Source organism: Mirounga angustirostris, unplaced genomic scaffold (assembly GCF_029215605.1).
Source record: "Mirounga angustirostris isolate CCGP_5_RB_7025 unplaced genomic scaffold, mMirAng1.0.hap1 SCAF_1, whole genome shotgun sequence".
Taxonomy (NCBI): domain Eukaryota; kingdom Metazoa; phylum Chordata; class Mammalia; order Carnivora; family Phocidae; genus Mirounga; species Mirounga angustirostris.
Genome location: NW_026991709.1, coordinates 208,861,770 through 208,888,266, shown reverse-complemented (window position 1 = coordinate 208,888,266; position 26,497 = coordinate 208,861,770). Strand labels below are relative to the sequence as shown.

The 26,497-nt window shown below is 42.5% G+C and overlaps 1 long non-coding RNA gene across 2 annotated transcripts; it reads right to left on the bottom strand.

The window, feature by feature from the left end:
• Window positions 1-1,094: 1,094 nt before the first annotated feature.
• On the bottom strand, window positions 1,095-22,871 carry LOC123834116 (uncharacterized). 2 transcript variants are annotated; one of them, XR_010405319.1, is made up of 5 exons: window positions 22,605-22,871; window positions 19,576-19,683; window positions 11,798-11,883; window positions 8,876-8,957; window positions 1,095-7,937 (listed from the first exon to the last, which is right to left on the bottom strand). It is a non-coding gene; the product is annotated as an uncharacterized LOC123834116 (long non-coding RNA). The 2 variants fall into 2 exon arrangements; XR_010405323.1 differs by lacking the exon at window positions 22,605-22,871 and adding an exon at window positions 22,148-22,334.
• Between the last annotated feature and the right edge of the window lie 3,626 nt (window positions 22,872-26,497).

The following is a 26,497-nucleotide window of genomic DNA, read 5'->3' as shown; positions in this document are numbered from 1 at the left end:
TAGAGTAATTTAATATATATGAACAAGGGAGATGTGCAACAATGTTTATGGCAGCATTATTCATAATGGATAAAAGCTGCAAACAACCTAAGGAGGTCCATCTACTCTAGACTGGATAAATAAGCTGTGGTATATTCATACAAAAGGTCCCTATGCAACAATTAAATAAATTAACTACAACTACATGAGACACACAAATAAACGTCAAAACTGTGTGAGCAAAGGGACACCTGGGTGGCTGTCAGTTAAGCGTCTGCCTTCGGCTCAGGTCATGATCCCAGGGTCCTGGGATCGAGTCCAGCATCGGGCTCCTTGCTCAGCGAGGAGCCTGCTTCTCCCTCTGCCTGCCACTCCCACTGCTTGTGCTCTCTCTCTCTCTTTCTAGTAAATAAATAAAATCTTAAAAAAAAAATGTGTGAGCAAAAGTATGTCACATGAGAATGGATAAACATGCTATTCACTTACATAATGTTTTTCCCTTCTTGATTTTTTTTTAGTAACTTTATTTTGAAATAGTTTCAGAATCACAAGAAGTTGCAAAAATAGTACAGAGTTCCCATGTACTCTTCACTCAGCTTCCCCCAATGATAATATCTTAACATAACCATAGTACATTCTCAAACCAGGACACTGGCATTGCTACAATACTATTAATTCATCTATAGACCTCATCTGGATCTTATCTGTTGTTATTTGCACTCTTTTCATTTATGGGGGGAGATAATAGAGTTCTGTGGGTAATATATGAGTGATAAAGTTGACTTTTTATCACTTCTTATCACATATATAGATAGGTTCAGGTAACCATTCTCATAATCAGGATACAAAATGATTCCATCTCTACAAAGAAACCTTCATGTTATCCTTCCCCCAACCCTTGGCAAGATGTTGTCATGCAAGAAATTAATAAATTTAAGAATCACAATAGTTAATTTCATCTTGAGAATAATCATGAAGATCTCACACATAAGACTTCTGAGGTAGAGCAATCTTCTATCTCTTGGCTTGGTTGAGGGTACAAGTTTATTGATCTTTAACTGTACATGCATATTTTCATCACATCTTCTCTATTTCCCATTTTTCAAAGAAATATACAGAACAGAAATCACAACTATTAGGGTGGTAGAAATCAATCCAAAATATTAGATATCATAATAAAAGACTAGACTGGTTTACAAACTAAAAGATATTTTCAGATTGGATTTTTTTATACAGCTACATCCTATTTACAAGAGACACATCTAAGCTTAAGTACACAGGTTTAAATGAAAAGAATTGAGAAATACATAACAGATACTAATAAAAAAAACTGGCATGACTTTACTAATAATACTAAGTTAATTAGATTAAATAAAGATTAAAAAATCCTCCTCTTTACTATCTCCAATTTTTCTCCTAGTTTGTCCTGAACCCATTTCAATCGGGCTTTTGTGGGCAGTAGGTCACAGAACCAATTTTGACAAGGTCATCAAGGACTTATATTGATATTTTGATATTTATTGTTAAATTCAATCAGGAAAAAGGGGGAAGGGCCAAGGAGGAGTGGGTAGGGAGAGTCTCAAACCTCAGCACAGTCTAGCCAAGTTTGGGCCAGGCCAGTGGAGTGTTCTTGAGCAACAGCCATCACTAGAAGAGCCCTACTACCCAGAGGAATGGGCTTGCACTATTACTCCTGCCATGCTTAGTCACTGCTAGGAGTAGTCTTAGCACAACACCAAAGGTAGGTCCTGGGATGGGTAGCAACCAGGGCCATTGGCCAACTAAGCCCCCAGGTAGATACCTAAGGGGCAGGTTCTCATGGCTGCCACACAAATTTCTGATAGCTCCCCCACTATGAAACTACAGTAAGGACTTTGTTTTAAAAGAGTATCTCTTTTCTCATGTAACATGAGTCTAGAAATAAGCAGTTCAGGACTGCTGTAGTCACTCAAGAAACCCCCTGGGGAGCAAGGAGCCCTATGTTCTGGCTGCACCATCTCTACCTGTGGCTTCTGCCTACAGGTTACAGAGTAAGGTCTTCCAACTCCAGGTTCTGTATCCAGGTTCTAGGCAGAAAGGAGGAGGAAGGACCATGAACAAAAAGTGAAAATAACAAGCATGGGACTGTCTCCTTTTCAAGAGCTTTCCCAGAAGCTACACCAGTGACTCTGCCTACCTGCCACGGGCCAGAGCTCTGGGACATGACCACTCCTTCAAGAAAGAATAAGAGAGAGAGCTGCTTGGGTTTTTGTTTTTGGTTTTGGTTGGTTTGTTTGTTTTGTTTTTATAGTAAACATTAACAAATTGAGCAAAATCCAAGTTCTGAGAGTAAGAAGAATGAGGAGAATGGATATAGAGGCAGCCAGCAGTGTCTGCTACACTGGGCTAGAGAGAAAGTTCCAACAAATGCCAAAGAATCCATATCCTACATATATCACTGACTCTGACCACAAGGCAGTTAAATGGGAAATGAAAAACAAGGCAACAAAGAACTCCTGGCACTGCATCTTGAAAACATATTCCCGAACAACCCATGAGTCCAAGAAGTCATCAAAATGGAAATGAGACAATATTTACAACCGAGCCATAATAAATACAAATATTACCTATCACAGCTTGTTCAAAAATTTAGAGGGCATTTTGAGGGATATGAGTATTCTTGAGTATTTATATTATGAAAGAAAAAAACAAATTAATGAGTTAGGGGTAAGCACAAAGGCAATGCCATGTTCACAACATGGACATAGCCTCTCTCCCTCAGAACAAGTTCTCTTGTGAATAGCAAGTGAAGATCCATACCTGAAGACCTTCCATATTCATTATACTAAAAGGACTTTCCTCCAGTGTTGTCCTCACATGTTGCATACAAGGATGAGTGCTTATGAAGGCTTTCACACCTTCTTTTGTGGAAGAAAAAAATATATGACTTTTCTGTGTGGTTTCTGCCCTGATTCTTTTGAGTTGAAAAAGTGACTTTTGCCAAATGGCTCTATTACATGTCTATTATCCCAGAGCTTCACACATAAGATTTCTTAAAATCATTTTCATAACTAAATTATGTTCCAAATCCTCAATAAAGGATGTTTGTGGGATGGGAGGGATTTGATTATAGTTTGTGTGCTAGTAACATTATTTTGTTAATGCTAAATTTCATCAGTGTATTAATGATATTTTGATTACAGAGGAAAATGTCTGTGGGAAGGCAATTCTTCATGGGTAGCTCACGTGTGCACATCTTACTCTGTTCTGGACTATGTCTCCAAGGATGTTTATATAACATCCTTAGAGCAGAGGGCAGGTTTTTTGTTGTTCAGTGTAATAAAGATAATGTCTCCCTCTGGGGCAAAGAACAAGCACGTTTGTTTGCAGCTCCTTAGAAAAGCTTGGGGCTCCAAGCTGTGATACAAACCCACTTCATGTCACCCCTGTAGGACTTGGGAGTCAAGAGGAATTGACAGCAATATGAAGCTTGTACTGCCTCCTGTCCTGTAATAAAGTCCTTGGTCTCTGACCCAGAAGTCTGGTGTCTTTGGCCAACATCCATGAAACTGTGGCAGGCTAACTTGTTAACCTATAAGTAGGGGGAAATCTCAGATCTTTGAGTTCCTGACAATGTCCTTGTTCTTAGGATAAATGTTAAAGAAGTCTCATGTCTGTAATGGCTCACCCATAAAATAAAATTATACACAAATGAAAAAAGCTGTAACTGTCAAAAAATGTTGACAACTGGTGAATCTAGGTGAAGGAATGGACTTTGGGAGAATTTTCCCAACCAGTATTATAAGGCCACCATATTCTTGAAACAATAACAAAAGGACAACATGAGAAAGAAAAACAGCAGGCCAATCTTACTCAAAGATGCAAAAATCCTAACATATTAGGAAGCCAGGAACAATGATGTGTAACTAATATGTGATGGCCAAGTTATTCAGGAATGCAAAGTTAATTTCACAGTGAAAAATCAATTAAAGTAATTTACCACACAAACATGTTAGAGATGTTACATGTATTCATTCACTCATTCATTCAACAAATACTTATTGAGTGCCTACCATGTGTCCTACCATTGTTCTAGGAGTTTTGAAATATATCAGTGAACAAATATAATCATCTCAGGAGATGCTGAACAAACATTTGATAAAATTCAACATCTGTTCATGAGAAAGGATGCCAACATCCTAGGAAAAAGAAAGAAACTTTCTCATCCTAGTAAAGTTATCTATAAAAATGTTACAGAGAACACCACACTTAAAGATGAAATATGAAAAAAAAAAAAGCCCTTTAAGATCAGGAAGAAGACAAGAATACGTAGGACTGGGCGCCTGGGTGGCTCAGATGGTTGGGCGTCTGCCTTCGGCTCGGGTCATGATCCCAGGGTCCTGGGATCAAGTCCCGCATCGGGCTCCCTGCTCCTTGGGAGCCTGTTTCTCCCTCTGCCTCTCTCCATCTCTGTCTCTTATGAATAAATAAAATCTTTTAAAAAAAAAAAGAATACCTAGGACTGCTTCTAGTCAATATGGTTCAAGTCCCAGCCAGAGGGCAACAAAAGCATAAGAAAGGTATACAAATTAAAAAGGAGCAGGGGAAATCTGCCTGTATTGGTAGATATGATTATCTACAGAAAACCTCAAAAGAGCTACACATCAGTTATTAGAATAAGAATATAGCAAGTTTGCTACAAGCCAAACTCAACACACAAAGAGAATTATAATCTATAAGGACCACAAGATACATATACCTCTAGCCCTTCTCCAGAAACCTTACATCCCGCTTTAGTTTGAATTACCCACAGCCTACGAAAGAAAAGCATTCAAGGTCTCACAAAAAGTCCAACAAGGCTTTTAAAGAACACAAGGAAGAGAACCAAATTAGGAAGTGTGGCATTGAAACTACTGAGTAAAAGGAGGAAGACCCTGAAAAAGACGACATCTCCAAGCTAAATAAATACCTCACCTGAATCCCAATAAATGAGCTAAAGAGGGTCATACTCTTCAGTCATGCACCTACTCCAAAAAGGATTCATCAGTTGAACTCACACATCATTTGAGAAAAGATCATGCTATTGTCCCCTACAAGGAACACCACTATTGCAAAGATGACTTCAAAGCTAAGTATTATGGACATATCCTACCACAATGGAGACTGTAGCTTGATTTATCAAAATGAATGCACAATGGAATCTCCTTCTATAATAGTTTTAGTGAGATATAGTTTACATACCATAAAACTCAACCATTTTAAATGTATAATTCAAATGATTTTTAGTGAACGTAGTTGTGCAACTATAAGCACAAACCAGTTTTAGAAACATTACTATCAACCCAACAAGATCCTTCACGCCTGTTTAATCAGGTTCCCAACCCCAGCCCAGGCAAACACGAGCCTACTATCTGTCTCTATGCCTTTCCCTATTCTGGATATTTCATATAAATGAAATCATACAATATGCGGTCCCTTGTGACTGGTTTCTTTCACTGAGCATGTTTCTAAAGTTCATTCATGTTGTAGCATGTATCAGAACTTCATTTCTTTGTATTGCCAAATAGTGCATTGTATGGATAGCTAGATTTTATTTACTTATTTTCCAGTTGATGGACTTTCAGGGTTTCCTCTTTTGGCTATTATGAAACATGCTATGAACATTTGTGGGCAAGTTTTTGTGTGGACATATCTTTTTCATTCTCTTGGGGGTCAAATGGTAAATTTATTTTAAGAAATCGCCAAACTTCTTCAAAATGACCACACATCATTTTACAATCCCACCAGCAATGCATGTTCCCTGAATGTTGGAGGCTGCTTTTTTCTGGTCCTTCTTTTCCCTCAAGACCCATGTTTGTCGGGTGCCTGGGTGGCTCAGTCATTAAGCGTCTGCCTTCGGCTCAGGTCATGATCTCAGGGTCTTGGGATCAAACCCCGCATCAGGCTCCCTGCTCAGCGGGGAGCCTGCTTCTCCTTCTCCCACTCCCCCCTGCTTGTGTTCCCTCTCTCGCTGTGTCTCTCTCTGTCAAATAAATAAATAAAATCTTTAAAAAAAAAAAAAAGACCCATGTTTGTCAATATAAATGCTTTTTTTAGATACTAAGAAGCCAATGTCCACACTTCATATTTTTAAGAAAATAACATTTTAAATATATATATTTATAAAATGTATAAAATTTTACTGAAAGACATTAGAGAATGACTAAATAAATGAAGATATTGAGTTTAAGGCCTGAAAGATTTAACAATTCTACCAGTACTGATCTAATGAAATGCCAATATGATTTTTTGTGGAATTGTGTAAGCTTATTATAAAATACATATGAAGAAATGAAAGGCACAGAAGAGAGAAGCTACTCTTGAAGAACAAGTTGTAGGGATCTGTCTCTCAGATGTTAAAAAATAGAATAAAGTTATTAAAGATGGTGCTATATTGGTACAGGATTAACAAATTTGATTATAACAGAATGGAAGGCCCAGAAACATAAAAACATGCACACAGAAACTTCAAACGGGGACTGACTTTCAGATTAGAGTTCTAGGAAAACTGGTTATCTACCAGGGAGGAAATTAAATTGGACCCCTCCTGATACTACATATAAAAAAATCAATAATGGAAAACAAAATATTTTAGAAGACATTTCAGAAGGACTTTTTAGAAACACTTTAGAGGACAAGAGAGTAGAACATATTTATGACTGCATGTTATTGCCCCAACACAATCACCCAAAGACTACCGGGACAAAATCTATAGTCTAACAAAGTCAGGTTTACTGGCTCATTGCAACAAGGGAGACCACACACCTAAGGAACCATGGGTATCCTACCAAACAAAGGAAGACCTATGGATATCATAAAATCTGGGGGAAGGAGAGAGTTCAGGTGAAATTTGAATCAAGTTGTATTTTGATAGGCTCAAAAAGGAAATCAACATTGTGAGTTAAAATACATCTAATAGAAACAGTATTTAGAATTAAACCAAAATAAAAATACCTTAGGTCGAAACCCATGTAATGTAGCTAAAGGGATATTGAGAGGATATCTATGGCCTTAAATGCTTTTATTCACAAATACGATCTGAAAACTAATGAGTTAGACTTCCATTTTGAGGATAAGACCCTGAAGAAAGCAATTCCGTATTTATAACGCTCATAAGGTTTCTCTCCTACCCTGAATTTCTTTGTGCAGGAACTGAAGTCCCCATGGAGGGCTTTCTTACACTAACAATATTCACAGAGTTGCTCACATGTGAGATCAACTGGGGCTTTCCCATGTGATTCTAATCCTAGGGCTTCTCTCCACTGTGAGCACTCACATGTTTCTTATGGGATGGGTGACTCCTGAAGTTTCCCACAGTAGCCGCACTGGTAAATCTCCCCTGTATGTACCCTCTTGTGAGCAGTCAGGTTAGAGCTCCTATTGAAGGCTTTTCCATGGTTGCTGCAATGGTAAAGCTTCTCCCCATTATGGGTTCTCATGTGTGCCATCAGATGCAATCTCCTGCTAAAGGCTTTGCCACAATCTTCACACAGATAGTCCCTCCCTGGTGTGCACTCTCTTATGCATGGTCAGGTTCCTGCTCCTGACGAAGCCTTTCCACAGTCATTGCATTTATACAGCTTCTCCCATTGTGTATCCTCTTGAGTATAGCAAGGCTCAAGCTGGATCTGAAGAGTTTCCCACATTGGTTAAACTCATACGGTTTCTCTCCAGTGTGGATTCGCACATGTGTCATAAAGGACGAGTGATGACCCACGAGCTTTCCCACGCTGAAAACATTCACAGGGTTTCTTGCCAGCATGAGATCACACATGGGTCTGAAGGGATGAAGGATAACTAAACACTCTCCCACATTCTTTACATTCATTTCATTTCTCTCCTGTGTAATTTCTCTTGGGCCAAACAAGGTTAGAATTGCTTCTGATCGCTTTTCCACACAAACTGTATTCATGGGGTTTCTCTCTGGGTTGAGTTAGTGCCTGTTGGTTAAGGGATAAGCAATAATTAAAGGCTTTCTCACTTTAATTGCACTCATGGGGATTCCCCACCACCACAGAAAGTCTGCACTAGGGATGCCTGGGTAGCTCAGTCTGTTAAGCATCTGCCTTTGGCTCAGGTCATGATCCCAGAGTCCTGGAATCAAGTCCCACATCAGGCTTCTTGCTCAGTGGGTAGCCTCAGTCGGTAGCTTCTCCCTCTGCCTGCCACTCCTCCTTGTGCTCTCTCTCTCTGACAAATAAATAAAATCTTAAAAAAAAGTCTGCACTGGGGCGCCTGGGTGGCTCAGTCGTTAAGCGTCTGCCTTCGGCTCAGGTCATGATCCCAGGGTCCTGGGATCGAGTCCCACATCGGGCTCCCTGCTCAGCAGGAAGCATGCTTCTCCCTCTCCCACTCCCCCTGCTTATGTTCCTGCTCTCGCTTTCTCTCTCTCTGTCAAATAAATAAATAAAATCTTTAAAAAAAAAAAAGTCTGCACTATAAAAAGCAAATTCCTACATGAGAAATTACTACCATTTTCAGAGCACATGTACCGCTCCTGCCCTATTTGAGTTCTTCCGAATTTTAAGTAAGGTGAATGCTCTGCCACAAGGTCCCATCATAGTCACAACATTCTAAAGCTGCTTATGTAGATTTTTCTTGATAAATACTTAAAAACTGAATTATATGTCAAAATTCATTAAGTCATATTAATGGATCTGCTTACTTACAGCAACTCTCCATAAATAAATACTAAAATTGGTTTAGAATGTTCCCCAAAGTCATGATACTCAGAGACTCTCTCCTAAGAAACAACTTCTTCTGGGTGAAGGTCACCGGACCCAAGTGTCTCCCCATGGTGGTCATGCTCTTCTTCCATAACACAGCAATCCCAGACTTCTTCTGCAGAGAACCAGCAATGTGCCCTCATGAGCCTTACCATTTCTCTGACAGTAGGTGTTTTTTCCAAACTTTATTCTGCTTTGCAGTGTTGTTTTTGGCTTTAAGTTGAAACTTTTGATCTGAAATTAATGGGGGAGAGGAGGGCAAACATTTAAGTTCTTAGAGAAATAAATGATGAGATAAAGTAATTAAAAACAAAAACGAAGAGCCAGGCCCATATACCTTTTATTCATAGACCGACCCTAAACATGAGACGTCAATGTGACAGTGAAGAATGCCCCAGCAGTTGGACAGACTTTAAGGATTTCAGCAATATGAAGAATTTGACAGTGACAGGAACAAGGGATGGAAATGCTAAGAAATGTTTTTGTCAAGAGTGAAATGGCTGCTAACAGTCTGACAGAGGGCACTATCAAAGTTTGGGGACAGTAGAAAAATGAACAAACTGGTGGGGTCATGTTCCAATAAAACTTTATTTACAAAAGTGGAAATGTTCAGAAAAAAAGGAAGCAGGACAGAGAGAGCTTTCTCTGGGAACAAAAGAAAGTTGGGGAGAAAAGGAAGAAGGAGAGGAAGCGAAGCCAAAGCTTCAAGAGAAATTCATCCCAAGTGGCCTGAGATGATTTCTCAAACAAGATAACATTTAGACGGCATTGTAATAGCAGTGTATGGTGACAGATGGTAGCCACACTTGTGGTGAGCATAGCATAACACAAAAACTTGTTGTGAGGGCGCCTGGGTGGCTCAGTTGGTTAAGCGACTGCCTTCAGCTCAGGTCATGATCCCAGGGTCCTGGGATCGAGCCCCACATCAGGCTCCCTGCTCCGCAGGGAGCCTGCTTCTCCCTCTCCCACTCCCCCTGCTTGTGTTCCCTCTCTCACTGTGTCTCTCTCTGTCAAATAAATAAATAAAATCTTAAAATAAAAAATAAAAAATAAAAAAAATAAAAATAAAAACTTGTTGTGTAACCCCTATGTTGTACACCTGAAACTAATGTAACACCGTGTGTCAACTATACCTCAATTTTTTAAAAATCATGACATTTTAGAAATTCCCTGAATGGAGTTCCTTTTGCCTGGGGCTCACCTACACTGGTTTCTTAGAGAGTCAGAACTCTCTTTTTCTTGGTCCCCAGCTCCTCCTGCTCTACCTAGGTGAGCAGGTCGGGTTTATGGAAATGACACCTGTGCACAGGGAAAGACACATCAAGGGGGATGTGCAGGGATGAAAAGGCAACTTCCCCTCAGAGTGGGGGCAACACTTGCAGAGGATGGGCATGTGTGACCCCATGAGCAATGAGGTGATGGTACCCAGGACTCACACAAACTACCTCACATCATGCCCTGTAGGGATTGGGGATCCCCAGCCCCAAGCTCAGAGACGCACTTCAGGAGCACCAAAGCTTCTAATCATGAAGAAAATAAAGTTGGCATAAAGATGAATCTTCAGGGGCGCCTGGGTGGCTCAGTTGGTTAAGCGACTGCCTTCGGCTCAGGTCATGATCCTGGAGTCCCCGGATCGAGTCCCGCATCGGGCTCCCTGCTCGGCGGGGAGTCTGCTTCTCCCTCTGACCCTCCCCCCTCTCATGCTCTCTGTCTCTCATTCTCTCTCTCTCAAAGAAATAAATAAAATCTTTAAAAAAAAAAAAAGATGAATCTTCATTCTCAAGGGAAGATGCTAGACTAGGGATTAGTGACTAGAGCCCGGAGTTAGCCACCTGCTTTTGTAAATACACTTTTTTTGGAACACAGCTCTGTTTACATACCATACTACACCAGGCACTGCATTAGCAGCATTGTGTCATTGCAACAGAAACTCTATGGCCCACTATGCAGGAAACATTTCCTCTCTGGCCTTTAAAAGAAAAGTGTGGCCACTCCTGTTCTACACTGTCACTCCTCAAGAGTGAGCCACATCTCCAATTCACTACTCTTTTCCCAAGACCAAAAACAGTTCCTGGAATGTAACAGATGCTTAAGAAATATTTGCAGCAGGGCGCCTGGGTGGCTCAGTCAGTTGAGCGTCTGCCTTTCACTCAGGTCATGATCCCGAACTCCCGGGATTGAGTCCTACGTCGGGCTCCCTGCTCGGCGGGGAGTCTGCTTCTCCCTCTGCCCCTCATCCCACTCTCGTGCTCTCTCTCTCTCTCAAATAAATAAATAAAATCTTTTAAAAAAATATTTGCAGCAGAAATCTACCAATGAAGAGATGAGGCTGACTGAGGCCAGTTTCCTGTAGTTCTTTAGCATCAGGTCTCTGTACTTAATTTTCTGAGCAGGGTCCAGCGCGGCCCACTCCTCCTGGGAGAAGTCCACCACCACTTCCTCAAAGGTCACTGAATCCTGAAACATCACACACATTCAGGCTCAGCCAAAGCTCATCTCCATTAGTGTCCCAGGAAGGCAGAGTGTGAGGAGGATGGCACCAGAAGACCAAGAAGTGGGAAATTCAGATGCGGGCAGAAAGGGTTCCTCGCTTCATCTCTCTCCACACACACATCCTCAGCAGTCTTGTCTAGCCTCATCGATTTATTAGCTCTTCAACAAGTGGTTGAACTTTTCTCTCTTCAACTAGTCTGTGAACCCATCTGGCCTGGGTCCCCTAGGTGAATTGCCACACAGCCCTGAGCTCATGGAAGCCTGGGACAAATACTTAGTAAATGAATGAATGATGTCTCCATGAATTCCTGAGACAAAGTCATCTCATAGCCTTTCTTGGTTTTCTGCCACAGCTCTGAAGTGACTACTGAGCTAATATGAACAAGGCACTGAAAAAAAAATTCACAAACACTGAGCATTCTCTGGGAAGTCCCTTAGCCACCATTCATTAGAGGCTAAGGGTCCTGAGGAAGTGTGGAGACAAGTCCTGGTCAGGTTGGAAGGCTCCAGGCCACCAGAAGGAGACACGGCCAACCTCAGGGAGGGAGACGTCACATTGGAAAGAGGGGGTTTCTGATTACCTGTAACCAGATTGTCAGCAACCCTGAGCCATCACTTCTGCCTCCACATTCCCTTCCTGGAGACAGGTAGTCTTGAACAGGCACAGCTAGAGGAAGGACAAGAGGGTGGATGTGAGAGGCAGGATATGCTCTAGACTCCAGCCAGCACATGCCTGGAAGCTGCATCACAAGACCCATGACCACACATGAAAACAAAGCAAATGCCGTATGCACACAGGTTTCCTAAAAGGCCGGGGGAGTCCTGTCTCTCACAGCCAGCAAAGAGCCTTGTCGGCCTTGCTGCCCATGAGGAAGCCTAGCAAACCCCCATGACTGTTAAGGGTACTCAAGTTCAGAGAGGTTTAGCAAGTCAATTGCCCAAGTTTATAAAAAGGTGCAAGGTATCATGTATTATTCCCCAAACAACCCAAACCCAGGCACCAACCCTGATGCAAGCAGATTGGAGGGCTCCTGGGCTCTACTCCCACCTTGTTCCTAGCCTTTGGAAGCTCTGAAGGAAGAGGGCCTCAGGAAAGTGAAAGTGGCCAGGGCATGATCTAGCTCCAGGCAGGTGCACAACAGGGAAGAAAGCCCATGCAGGTATGGCGGGAGCTTGGTGTGACCTGGGTGTCTGGAGAGGAAAGTGATGGGAGAGGGTGGCAGATGGGCCAGGAGCCAGGTCAAGATCAGGGCAAACAAGCCTAGATTGAATCTGAATTTACACCTTCTGATTGGCAGCTTCGCAGGAGTTCTGTAAGAGTTTTCCATTCCTATTTGTATTTTTAAAGATCAAAACTGGCAGCTGCTCAAAGGACAGAAAGGGGAAGGCAAGAGTAGAAGCAGGGGTGGGTGGTGAGGGCCAACAGCACAGTCCAGGTGACAACGGGGACTCCTTGGGAAGGGAGAAGCAGCAGAGATGATTGTATACATTTTGTAGGAAACGTCTAAGGATTTGCTAGGGACTTACACTAGGATGAAATGTGGGGAGAGAAGATGTGCAGCCAGTGAGAGAACTCAGAGAAACCACAGAATGATCCAGTCTTTACACTGACAGTGTTGAGCTTCACACCCAAACCCTGTGCTCCTAGAAAATTGTGATGGGTAAGAAATCCCCCAGCCCTTTTGTGTTCTGGGAAATGTCTAAATGCAATGAAACACCCTTCCCTATATGACTTAGATATCTAAGACAGGAGGATGACCCCTTACTGGCCAGGCACAGACTATCCAAATTCCCATTTTTGTCTAATGAATGAGTAGCTGAACTGTTCGTCCCCACTGAACTACCTAGATAAAATACCTTTGAATTTAATTTGACTTCACTGAACTTCGGTGGTTTCTCTCCTCCCCCAACCTACCCCTGAGCACTGGGACATAACAACCCTCTACCAGCCCCTCCCTGACAATCAGCTGACCTCCCTGATCAAAAAAATCCTATCACCCCACCCACTCGTCCCACTTCCCAGCCTTCTGAACTCCTTCCTATAAAAGAAAAGTTCTTTAGTGCCAGACTTTAGGGTGGGAGTGTTCTGCCTATGGCAATAGTCTCTCCTTACAGTACCAATAAACTGGGTAGGTAGTGGTGCTATCAACCTGAGAGGGAAAGATTAAGAAGAGGCAAATTTGTTCAAGGTGAGGTTTTACAGGGAAAAAAAAAAAAATATATATATATATATACACACACACATAGTATACGATATGAAAATTAATATGTATATATCATATACAATATACTTTATAAATATACACAGCATTTAACATATTTTACATACAGCATGTTAATGCTGTAACACTAATATTAATTAATACCCCATCAAATTAAACAGGGTATACAGCGACAGAGAGCCCAGGTACGAGGGATGCAGCTATCCATCTGACCATTGCCTCCCCACATCGTACACAAGAGGAAGGGGATGAGAGCTGGAGGGTTCAGGAAGGGAAGGGAAATTTCCTCCTGGGGCAGGGACACTCCCACAAGGTATGCTCCCCCTTAGAGAAGTTTGATAGGGCAAAGGGTTTTGGTGGGGGTTGGGGTTTTGGGGAGGATCTTTTTGCAAGAGGCATATCAAGGCCTGTTTTTAAGCTTGTGAGAATAATGTGGGTTGGCAGGAATAATTCAAAACATGTTAGACCAGCAGGCTGAGGCAGGGCTTCTAGGGTATATCTTATCTGGGCTCCAAGTTCAGGCCTCCTCAGCACTGGGTAGAAAAACTGTCTTAGCCACAGATGACAAAGGATGACTAGAGGCCTTTGGTAGTTGGGAGTGTCCTAGGGATATTGGAATTTATGTCTACAAAATTTTAAATAACTCCTATCCTTAAACCAGCAACTCATAGGATTATAGCCAAGAGAAATCCCGGCATCCCGGCATCGATGCAGAAAGAGAAAGAGAGATAGCTTGTCCACTACAAACTGATTATCATAGGTAAAAACTGGAACCAATCAAAATACACATTATAGCATTAATTATCATATATCGTACCATGGGATATGATTATGGTGTTTATTTTTTAAAGATTTTATTTATTTATTTGAGAGAGAAAGAATGCACAAGCAGGCAGAGGGGCAGAGGGAGAAGGAGAAGCAGACTCCTCACTGAGCAGGGAGCCCGATGTGGGGCTCAATCCCAGGACCCTGAGATCATGACCTGAGTTGAAGGTCTTAACCGACTGAGCCACCCAGGTGCCCTGATTATGGTGTTTAAAACAAAAACTGACATAGATCTGAAGGTAAAGTATAAATATATTTATATGACTTATAAAATATATATATGCAGAGAGGCATGTACCTGCATTAAAAATGACCATTAGGCAAAGAATTTGAATAGAAATTTCCCCAAAGAAAACATAAAGATGGCCAATAAGCACACGACAAGATGTTCAACATCACTCATCATTAGGGAAATGCAAATCAAACCCATAATGAGATGCCACTTCGTATCCATTAGGATGGCTATTATCAAAAAAATAAAAATAGAAATCACAAGTGTTGGTGAGGTTTTGAAGAAATTAGAACCCTTGCTCATTGCTGAGGGGATTACGAAACAGTGCAGCCACTGTAGAGAACAGTATGGTGGTTCCTCAAAAAGCTTAACACAGAATTACCATATGATTCAGCAATTCCATTTCTGAGTATATACCCAAAGAACTGAAAGTAGAAACTTGAACAGATATTTGTAAACTAATGTTCATAGCATGATTCACAATAGCCAAAAGATGGACAACCCAAATATCCATCAACAGATGGAAAAACAAAATGTACATACATAAGGCTGAATAACATTATAGTTGTGTTTATATATTATATATTATAAAACTATAGCACAAATAAATATAAGTGCATATATTTATATTTTATATTTATATTAAATATAACTATATATTTTATAATATAAAATGTTATAGAATATATATAAAATGCAAATATACCAAAAATATAAAATATGCAAAATATGTAAATATATAATGAAAAATATACAAAAATATAACATAATATATAAAATATGTAAACTATAAATACAAATATGTGACTATAATAAACATAAACATATATAATGTAAATATAATATTATTCAACCTTAAAAAGGAATGAAATCCTCATACATGCTATAACATGCATGTATTTTAAAACATTATGCTATGTGAAATAATCTGGACACAAAGGAACAATATTGTAGGATTCAACTTATACAAGGTACTGACAATAGTCCAGTTCATAGAGAAAGAAAGTAGAATAGAGAGTACCAGGGGCTGCGAGTTAGGGTTATGGGGAGTTACTATTTTTTTTTAAGATTTTTAAAAATTTATTCATTTGAGAGAGAGCGAGCATGAGCAGGGGAGAGAGGCAGAGAAGCAGACTCCCCGCTGAATCAGGAGCCCCCCCAGTCGGGCTCAATCCCAGGACCCTGGGATCATGACCTGAGCCAAAGGCAGACCTTAACCATCTGAGCTATCCAGGTGCCCCAGAGAGGTTTTGTTTTTTTTTTTTAAGATTTATTTATATGAGAGAGAGAGAGAGAGCCGTGCGGACGCATGCATGCACAAGAGAGGGGAGGGACCGAGGGAGAATCTTCAAGCAGACTCCCTGCTAGGGAGCCCACACAGGGCTTGATCTCATGACCCTGAGTACATGACCTGAGCCAAAACCAAGAGTCAGACGCTTAACTGACCAAGCCACCCAGGTGTCCTTGGGAGGTTATTTTTTAACTGGAAGAGTTTCATTTGGGGAAGATGAAAAACTTTTGGAGATGCATGGTGGTAATGGTTGCACAACAATATGAATGTACTTAATGCCAATGAATAGTACCCTCAAAAAAGGTTAAAAGGACAATTTTATGGTATGTACATTTTATCACAATAATTTAAAAAAAGAGGGGTGCCCAGGTGGCTCAGTCAGTTACACGTCTGCCTTCAGCTCAGGTCATGATCCTGGGGTCCTGGGATCAAGCCCCAAGTCGGGCTCCCTGCTCAGCCAGGAGTCTGTTTGTCCGTCTCCCTCTACCCCACTCATGCTCTCTCGCTCTCAAATAAATAAATAAAATCTTAAAAAAAATAAAAATAAATGAAAGCAAGGCCACACTGCTATTGGTAACACCAGAGGCCTCTAGAGAAAAGCACGACACTGTATTTCATGTGCACTTGGCAGGGAGAATGTGAAGGGAAACATTAACATTTTTACTCTATAGTTTTCTGAATTAGTTGAATGTTAAACAAGAAAAACAACACATCCATGCATCACTTGTGTAATCAAGAAAAATTAAACAGTCATGTACAAACAGAAATAATGCACGTAGCTGAATCATCACCTCTGCACACAGCTAATCTCACTGATCCAAGTGACTTTTACCTCACCTCCACACACACCAAATGCCTTCCATTTGGAACCCTGCCAACAGCATACTCTAGACCCACTCATTACTGACTACAGATTCATATTTCATCTATTTCCAATCTTTCTTTCCAACCAAGGAAGAGCTTTTTAATTTTTTTTCAAAGATTCATCTATTTGAGAGAGACAAAGGGAGAGGGAGAGAGAGAATTTCAAGTAGACTTCCCACTGAGCATGGAGCCCAACACAGGGCTTGATCTCACAACCCTGAGCTGAAATTAAGAGTCGGATGCTCGGGGTGCCTGGGTGGCTCAGTCATTAAGCGTCTGCCTTCGGCTCAGGTCATGATCCCGGGGTCCTGGGATCAAGTCCAGCATCAGGCTCCCTGCTCAGTGGGGAGCCTGCTTCTCTCTCCCGCTCCCTCTGCTTGTGTTCCCTCTCTCGCTGTGTCTCTCTCTGTCAAATAAATAAATAAAATCTTAAAAAAAAAAAAAAAGAGTCAGATGCTCAACCGATGGAGCCACCCAGGTGCCCCGGGAAGAGCTTTTTAAATCAAATATCTACAGCCTTATGAAATACATCCACATAATCTTACATTCTTTAGATGGTACAAAGCATACATCATTGTGCATTACAAAGGCAACATCATTGTGGTATATATATACAATGGAATATTATGCAGCCATCAAAAGGAATGAGATTTTGCCATTTGCAACGATGTGGATGGAACTGGAGGGTATTATGCTGAGCGAAATAAGTCAAACAGAGAAAGACATGTATCATATGACCTCACTGATATGAGGAATTCTTAATCGCAGGAAACAAACTGAGGGTTACTGGAGTGGGGGGTAGGGTGGGAGGGATGGGGTGACTGGGTGATAGACACTGGGGAGGGTATGTGCTCTGGTAAGCGCTGTGAATTGTGCAAGACTGTTGAATCTCAGATCTGTACCTCTGAAACAAACAATGCAATATGTTAAGAAAAAAAAAGAAGAAGATAGCAGGAGGGGAAGAATGAAGGGGGGGAAATCAGAGGGGGAGACGAACCATGAGAGACGATGGACTCTGAAAAACAAACTGAGGGTTCTAGAGGGGAGGGGGGTGGGAGGATGGGTTAGCCTGGTGGTGGGTATTGAGGAGGGCACGTTCGGCATGGAGCACTGGGTGTTATGCACAAACAGTGAATCATGGAACACTTCATCTAAAACTAATGATGTAATGTATGGTGATTAACATAATTAAAAAAAAAGAATAAATATACTATCTTACCCAGGAAAAAAAAAAAAAAAAAAACAAAGGCAACGTCATTGTATGGCAGAGAATGTGCCCAAATTGTGGCTTTTATCACCTCCTGCCTGGAAGATTCCAATGTTTTACAGACTGATTCCTTTGCTCTCTTGTATCTCTATGCCTAATAGTTAATAATGTTCCATGAGGTCAACAGAATTCTACGAGGGAGGAAAAAAGCCTGCAAATCTGATTGTGCCCCTTCCCAGTTTAAGAACTTCTAGAATGCCTCCTTTGGATACAGCACACAGTCCAAATTCCAATCTCAGCAGAGACTCTCCCACCTCTGGCCTTTCACACACCTGCCTTGCCCTCCCCTGGTGGGAATGCTTGCTGAATGAGAACGAGGAGGATAACCAGGGTTCTTCTGGCCTTAGTGCTGGGTTACTGGGAAAAAAACTCTTCTGAGAGCTTGCAAACGTTAACTCCACTCTCCCATGAGTATTGGTCCAAATCACAACACCTCTGTGGTCCAAACACCTCAGTCAAGGAACTAACATAAGCACAAGCACACAATTTCTGGAAAAACTCAGTTTCTACCAGGACATAGAAGAGACCCAGTCATGGGATTCTCAGAAACCGAACACTGACAGTAAAAAAACAACTTAAGTCAAGGAGCCACTGAATAATAATAGTTACAAGAAAGGAAAATAAGGAGCCCAACTCATTCATGAGCATAAGTGCAAACAGCAGAAAGAAGGTATTAACACACTGAATGTACTAGTGAGCAGGAGAATCTACCACAACCATGTGGGGATCCAAGTTAGGTTTAGGATCTTTATGAAAACACTTATAAGAATTCACTACATTTGTAGACTGGAGAAAAATCATATAATCACCTGAATTCATTCAGTAAAAGTATTCGATAAAATCACTATTCCAGGGGCGCCTGGGTGGCTCAGTTGGTTAAGCGACTGCCTTCGGCTCAGGTCATGATCCTGGAGTCCCTGGATCGAGTCCCGCATCGGGCTCCCTGCTCGGCAGGGAGTCTGCTTCTCCCTCTGACCCTCCTCCCTCTCATGCTCTCTGTCTCTCATTCTCTCTGTCTCAAATAAATAAATAAAATCTTTAAAAAAAAAAAATCACTATTCCATGGCTTTGGGAAAAAAAAGTTAAATAAGAAGGGAACATCTTGGGCGCCTGGGTGGCTCAGTCGTTAAGCGTCTGCCTTCAGCTCAGGTCATGATCCCAGGGTCCTGGGATCGAGCCCCGCTAGGGTCGCTGCTCGGCGGGGAGCCTGCTTCTCCCTCTCCCACTCCCCCTGCTTATGTTCCCTATCTCGCTGTGTCTCTGTCTGTCATATAAATAAATAAAATCTTTAAAAAAAAAAAAAAAGAAGGGAACATCTTTACCAGAAAACAGTTTTTTAAAAAACCTACGCCTTCCAGAATGTGGTAATTAGACTGAGGTTATAAAAGAGAACGTCTGTTTTTAGGAGACATATGAACACTGAGGTCTTCAGAAGTAAAGGGTTATGATTTCTGCAACTGACTCTCAAATAATCCAGCAAAAACAGTAATTATTATATGTACAGAGATACAAGAAATGTGGCAAAATATTAACAAATGCTGAATCTAGACAAAGAGCAAATGGGATTTCATTGTACTGTTTTGGTAACGTTTTCTCCTATAAGCTTCAGTGGTTTCCAAACAAAAAGTTTTATCTTAAAATAAGGAACTATAGCTTACCGGTGAAAAGTTGAAAAATTCCGGCTTTTAATCTGAGGAAAGACAAGGATGGCAGCTGTCACCACTTTATGTGGTGATGGTACTGGAGGTCCCACCAGGGCGATAAAGCTAAAAAAAAATGAAAAGTTTGAGGAAATGAAAAGTTTGAGGATTGGAAAGGTATAAACACAACTGTCATTATTCATAGATGACAGCTGTACATATAAAAAAAAATCCCAAAGCATCCAGCCTCCCTCTCCTAACACTCTCCCTACCCAGTCTGGTCAGGCCTCTCTTTCCTAGGTTCACCCAACACACCAGGCTCTCCTGCTTCTGGGATTCTGCACTTGAAGCTTCTTCCACCTCTCAAACACTCTCCCTCCACAAGCCTCTGCCTAATCAGTCCTACTTATCCTTCAGTTCTCATAAATCAGTTCTTCCTAATAGGTCTTCCCTGTCTGTCCATATTAAGCTCTCCTGTTTGGCACAGGACACCCTCCCCCCATCAATTTTATATCTGTTTCTGATCTAAATAGCCCACTCTCTGGGGACAGCACTGTGCCTCTTTTGATTGCCCAGGCCAGACTCATACCCAGTACTTAATGAGCTTCTGCTGTGGGCCCTGGAAAATGTTCATTTACAGCTAGATTGAGAAAGTGCACACCTCCAATAGAAACGCCAACACAGGGGCGTCTGGGTGGCTCAGTCAGTTAAGCGTCTGCCTTTGGCTCAGGTCATGATCCCCGTGTCCTGGGATGGTGCCCCTTGTTGGGCTCCCTGCTCAGCAAGGAGCCTGCTTCTCCCTCTCCCTCTGCTGCTCTCCCTGCTCATTCTCTCTCTCACTCTCTCTCACATAAATAAAATCTCTTTAAAAAGGGCGGGGGGGGGATGCTTGGGTGGCTTAGTCGGTTAAGCGTCTGCCTTCAGTTCAGGTCATGGTCCCAGGGTCCGTGGTGGGATCGAACCCCACATCGGGCTCCTTGCTCAGTGAGGAGCCTGCTTCTCCCTCTCCCTGCTGCTTCCCCTGCTTGTGCTCTCTCTCTCTGGCAAATAAATAATAAAATCGGAAGGAAGGGAGGAAGGCAGGCAGGCAATACAAACGTTAACACGTTAACTTAAATGCCTGTCACAATATAAACCACCAGTGTTATTTCTGAAGCTTTTAAGAAAAATTCTTAAAAGGCAAATGTGAGGGCGCCTGGGTGGCCCAGTTGGTTAAGCGACTGCCTTCGGCTCAGGTCATGGTCCTGGAGTCCCGGGATCGAGTCCCGCATCGGGCTCCCTGCTCGGCGGGGGGTCTGCTTCTCCCTCTGACCCTCCTCCCTCTCATGCTCTGTCTCTCATTCTCTCTCTTTTAAATAAATAAATCTTTAAAAAAAAAAAAAGGCAAATGTGAGAAACATTATTTTTAGAAACAAGTAGCCTGTGTTGCTGAACTTCCTCCAGAATTTTTCTTCCGACTTCCCATATGTGACTTTTTAACCTCACAAGAAAAAAAAAATCCATTTGGCCACCTCTTTTTAAAATTGGTAAATTCTAATTTCCGCTACTGGTATTAGGAAAGCTGCTTCCTCCTTTTTCCTGGAAATCCCTGTGTTTTAAAGACACACAATTTCATGTATTTCACTTATGCTTTAGACTTCTATTAGGCTTTAGCCGCAAGTATATGCCACCAAAACCCGTTTTAATAATATCCAGAGTGGGGGGCGCCTGGGTGGCTCAGTCGTTGGGCGTCTGCCTTCGGCTCAGGTCATGACCCCCGGGTCCTGGGATCCAGCCCTGCATCGGGCTCCCTGCTGGGCTGGAGGCCTGCTTCTCCCTCTCCCACTCCCCCTGCTTGTGTTCCTGCTCTCGCTGTGTCTCTGTCAAATAAATAAACAAGATCTTTAAAAAAATAATAATAATAATAATATCCAGAGTGGGGGGCGCCTGGGTGGCTCAGTCGTTAAGCGTCTGCCTTCGGCTCAGGTCGTGGTCCTGGGGTCCTGGGATCGAGCCCCGCATCGGGCTCCCTGCTCTGCGGGAAGCCTGCTTCTCCCTCTCCCACTCCCCCCTGCTTGTGTTCCCTCTCTCTGTCAAAAAAATAAATAAAGGGGCGCCTGGGTGGCTCAGATGGTTGAGCGTCTGCCTTCGGCTCAGGTCATGATCCCGGGGTCCTGGGATCGAGTCCCGCATCGGGCTCCCTGCTCCTTGGGAGCCTGCTTCTCCCTCTGCCTCTGTCTCTCTCTCTGTCTCTCATGAATAAATAAATAAAATCTTTAAAAATAAATAAATAAATAAATAAATAAATAAATAAATAAATAAATAAAATCTTTAAAAAAAAATAATAATAATATCGAGAGTAAGCGATCCCCATGTTTTAAAGCTCTGCCGCGGTGTCAGGCTCCCGAGGAGCTGCAGCCGACTGGGGAAGTGCGGAGCTGAATAATCTTTCTTCAATCCAAAGGCTTGTTGTTTACATTTTCACTTGCTCTATTTCATTCTCTTTTCTTGATTACACTTATTTATTGGCACTCGCGCTAGAATCCTGAGGAAGCATTTTCCCAAATGAATTTATCAAATTAACCGAAAAAAAGTTTTAAGATAGTCTCACCTCAACAATTTCCCACAAAAGCAAGCCGCAAGTGAAATTCTCTTGTGTTACGAAGGCAGAAAGGGACTTCCTTGATATAAATTTCACCAAGGCCTCTTACCCGCCGAAACCAACGGCATCCCCAGTTCAGAAAAACCGAAGCACCCGGAGAGGCGACCAACGGCCGTCGATCTCCTGGCCCGCGAGACCGAGACCCCGCGCCCGCTGAGGCCCCGCCCCTAAGGCCCCGCCCATAGCCCGTTGGGCCCTTCTGAGACCCCGCCCCCAAGAGCCCCACCCCCGATAAGGCCCCGCCCCCAGCGCCCCATTTATCCACCCTCACTGAGACCCCGCCTTCCGAGGGCCCCGCCCCCACAGAGATCCCGCCCCCGACCCCGTTTGCCCACCCTCACCGAAACCCCGCCTTCCCAGAGGCCCGCCCCCTCCCCGAGTCCCTTCTCCCAGCTCCCTCCCGGACCTTGCACCTGCAGCCACTCTTCTGTGCTGGAAGCAAATAACGAGAAAAACCGTGGTGCCGTTAGAGGGAAGATGGCGGCCGTTCGGGGGAGGCGCACCCCACTTCCGGTCTCGGGGCTTGGAAAGTAGAAGGCTCCCGCGGGGCCTAGGAGCGCAGAGGCAGCGGGAGGGGCGGTGGCCGCGTCCTCTGGCCTCCGCAGAGAAGTCCTAACGTTGGCCCAAGGCACTGCAGCTGGGCACGCCCCGCCGGCTCCACTCCAGGGACCCTGGGCAGGAGCCAGGCGGAAGGACCGGGGTGGGGGCGGGACCAGAACGGCCCGGAGTCTGTTGGGCGGAGCTTCGTGCCCACCCACCCCTGACCCGCCAGTCAGCTCCCTCTCAAAAAAATGCTCTTCTCTGAGTTCTCGCAGGAGCTTCAAGGATGTACTACGCTTGGAGGTGCTTTGTTATGCGGCAGTAGATACCTGATACATCCTTCCTCCCTATTCTTAAAAAACTTTCTTGCCCCTTCTCAGTTTTTCAGTATTATCTTGTTAATCTTGGGACTGTTGACTTTATTTTTTTAAACCTTTCTGTTTTTATATGACAAATAGTAAAGGACATTTAGTTTTTCCTTAGGTATGAACATGTTTAGATCTTTTATTTATTTCGATTGCTGGTTTTAGTTTTATGTGGTTACCATCATTTCCCTTAATAATGCTTTTCCTTTCATTCATTCATTAACTTGAGTCATACCTTCACAGAACTTTTGTTTCTATTGGGGAGGAGGACAGTTGGTAGAACTAACATACAAGAAAACATGCCATGTCAACGCCACATTGGAATATTTCTAGTATATTTACAAACTGAAACCTGTGGAGAGTCATTCAATCATTTCTTTTTAAACCATTCTTTAAAAAATAAGAAATACAATTTAAAAAGTGTTGACCTTAAAAATAAGTTATTTTACCAGCAAAGATAGGTTTCTTGAGGAATAGCCAAGAATTACAATTTGGGACAAGCAAACTGTGGCAAAACCATAGGCTAGTCCAACAAAGGAGAGGAATGTTATTCATGGAAAACAAGGAATAAGTTGGGAGGAGTTGTTTTGAATGAAAGTCAATTGGACAAAAGTAAGAGTTGAGAGTAATGAGGAGTTTCTCATTGGCTAGATTGCTTGGGTAGTCCATTTCTTGTAGGAGATGCTATGTACATCTTTTCCTGTTGGGGGACTATAATTGACAGTTCTTCCTATGGTTAACATGAAGTGGTACAGCATGAGACCTACCCCTTCTGGCCTCCTGACTCCATTTTAGTGAGGTTTCCCTTTCTAATTTTCACAACAGGAAGCAAATTTATAGTTTAAATTTTATTTTTAAAGATTTTATTTATTGTTAAAGATTTTATTTTTATTTATTTTTTTAGAGAGGGAGAGACAGAATCTGAAGCAGGCTCCATGCCCAGTGCAGAGCCCAACTTGGGCTCAATTTTATAACCCTGAGATCATGACCTGAGTCAAAACCAAGAGTTGAACACAACCAACTGAGCCACCCAGGCACCCCTAAAGATTCTATTTTTAAATAATCTCTACACCGAACCTGGGGCTCGAATTTACAACCCCAAGGTCAAGAGTCGCACACTCCACTGACTGAGCCAGCCAGGTGCCCCAAGATTTTATTTTTAAGTTCTCTCTATCCCTGCAAGCAGGAAGCCCAATGAGGGCTTGATCCCAGGACCCTGGGATCATGACCTGAGCTGAAGTGCAGATGCTTAACCGACTGAGCCATCCAGGTTGCACTGTTTTTGTTTTGTTTTGGTTTTGGTTTGGTTTTTTGTGGTTTTTTGTTTTGTTTTTTAAGTAGGCTCCATGCCCAGCGTGGAGCCCAACACAGGGCTTGAACTCATGACCCTGAGATCAAGACCTGAGCTGGTATCAAGGGTCAGGCGCTTAACTGACTGAGCTACCCAGGTGCCCCCCCGTGGAGACCACTCTTTAAGGGAGCCCTGGGTTAAATCACATAGGAGGTCAGCACACACAGCTAAGTGTAGCCCTTCCTAATACCCCAAGATGAAAGTCAGTGACTATGTAGCCATTCCAGATTCATCCATGGAGCACCAACCATTGTACCTGGCACCATGCTGAGAACTCCTTTCTTATGCATAAGTAGCTAGAACCAGGCTTCCCTCATTGGCCCCCTTCAGAGTTCAACATGATGCCAAGACTTGTCTAAGTGTCACAGCAAAGTAAAGGTCTGATTTTGCGTGAGATCCCCCTGAGATGTCTGGATCTGGCAGTAACCATTGTGCATGTGGTGTGATATGTGTATGACATGTGTGTAGTGTGGGGGTGGGTGGGTGGTGTATATGTGGTGTGTGTGTCTGGTGGGGTGCAGGGATGATGACATGGTGTGGTAGCGTAAGTGTGCAAATATGTGTATCTTTGGTGTGTGTGCCAAAGCATGGTGGTGTATTGTGTTTGTGTGTGTGTGTTGGTGTGTACATACAGTACAGTGTGTATGTAGTGTGTATGTGTATGGATATGTATGTGCTGCTGTACATACACACTCGTGCTTACTCCACCTGGACCAGTCCTGTTTCTCCATTCCATGGCCGGGCTGCCTCCTTGTCTTCCCTGTGCTCTGAATCTCTCTTCTGCTCCCCCCTATAGTTTAAATTTTAAACAACTTTTATTTTTTTATTTTTTTATATATATATTTTTTATTCTTATGTTAATCCCCATACATTACATAATTAGTTTTAGATGTAGTGTTCCATGATTCATTGTTTGTGCATAACACCCAGTGCTCCATGCAGAATGTGCCCTCCTCAATACCCACCACCAGGCTAACCCATCCTCCCACCCCCCTCCCCTCTAGAACCCTGTTTGTTTTTCAGAGTCCATCGTCTCTCATGGTTCATCCACCCCTCCGATTTCCCCCGCTTCATTCTTCCCCTCCCGCTACCTTCTTCTTCTTTTTTTTTTTTCTTAACATATATTGCATTATTTGTTTCAGAGGTACAGATCTGAGATTCAACAGTCTTGCACAATTCACAGCGCTTACCAGAGCACATACCCTCCCCAGTGTCTATCACCCAGTCACCCCATCCCTCCCACCCCACCCCCACTCCAACAACACTCAGTTTGTTTCCTGAGATTAAGAATTCCTCATATCAGTGAGATCATATGATACATGTCTTTCTCTGTTTGACTTATTTCACTCAACATAATACCCTCCAGTTCCATCCACGTCGTTGCAAATGGCAAGATCTCATTCCTTTTGATGGCTGCATAATATTCCATTGTATATATATACCACATCTTCTTTATCCATTCATCTGTCGATGGACATCTTGGCTCTTTCCACAGTTTGGCTATTGTTAAATTTTAAACAACTTTTAAAATGAGACCCCCACACACAACCCATGTACGCTTTCTCAATCACAAATTCCTGGCTCCCCACTTAAAAGGGAGCAGTATCCTGGGTTTTATGGTTATCACTTCTTTGCCTTTCTTTACACTTGTACCACCTAAGTATTCATTCCTGATTCCTAGTTTAATTTTGCATGTTTTTGACTTAAAGAAATGAAATCATACAGGATTTTAAAAATGTTTTGTGAGATTCATGCATATTATTACGTATACTTCTGTTCACTTAGTTTGGGGCTATTCCAAATAATGCGTATCTGCATATCCTTGTACTAGGACATATTTCTTGGTGCCCATGTGCAAGCATTCCTGTTGTATACATTCCAAAGAGTGGAATTATGGAGTCCTTGGGTGTACATATCACTCAACATAATAGGTCTGTTTTCCAAATGGATTATATTAGTTTTCCATGCTCTTTAACAAATTACATAAACTTTGTGGCTTACAACACACATTATCTCAGTTTCTATGATTTAGCTGGGTTCTCT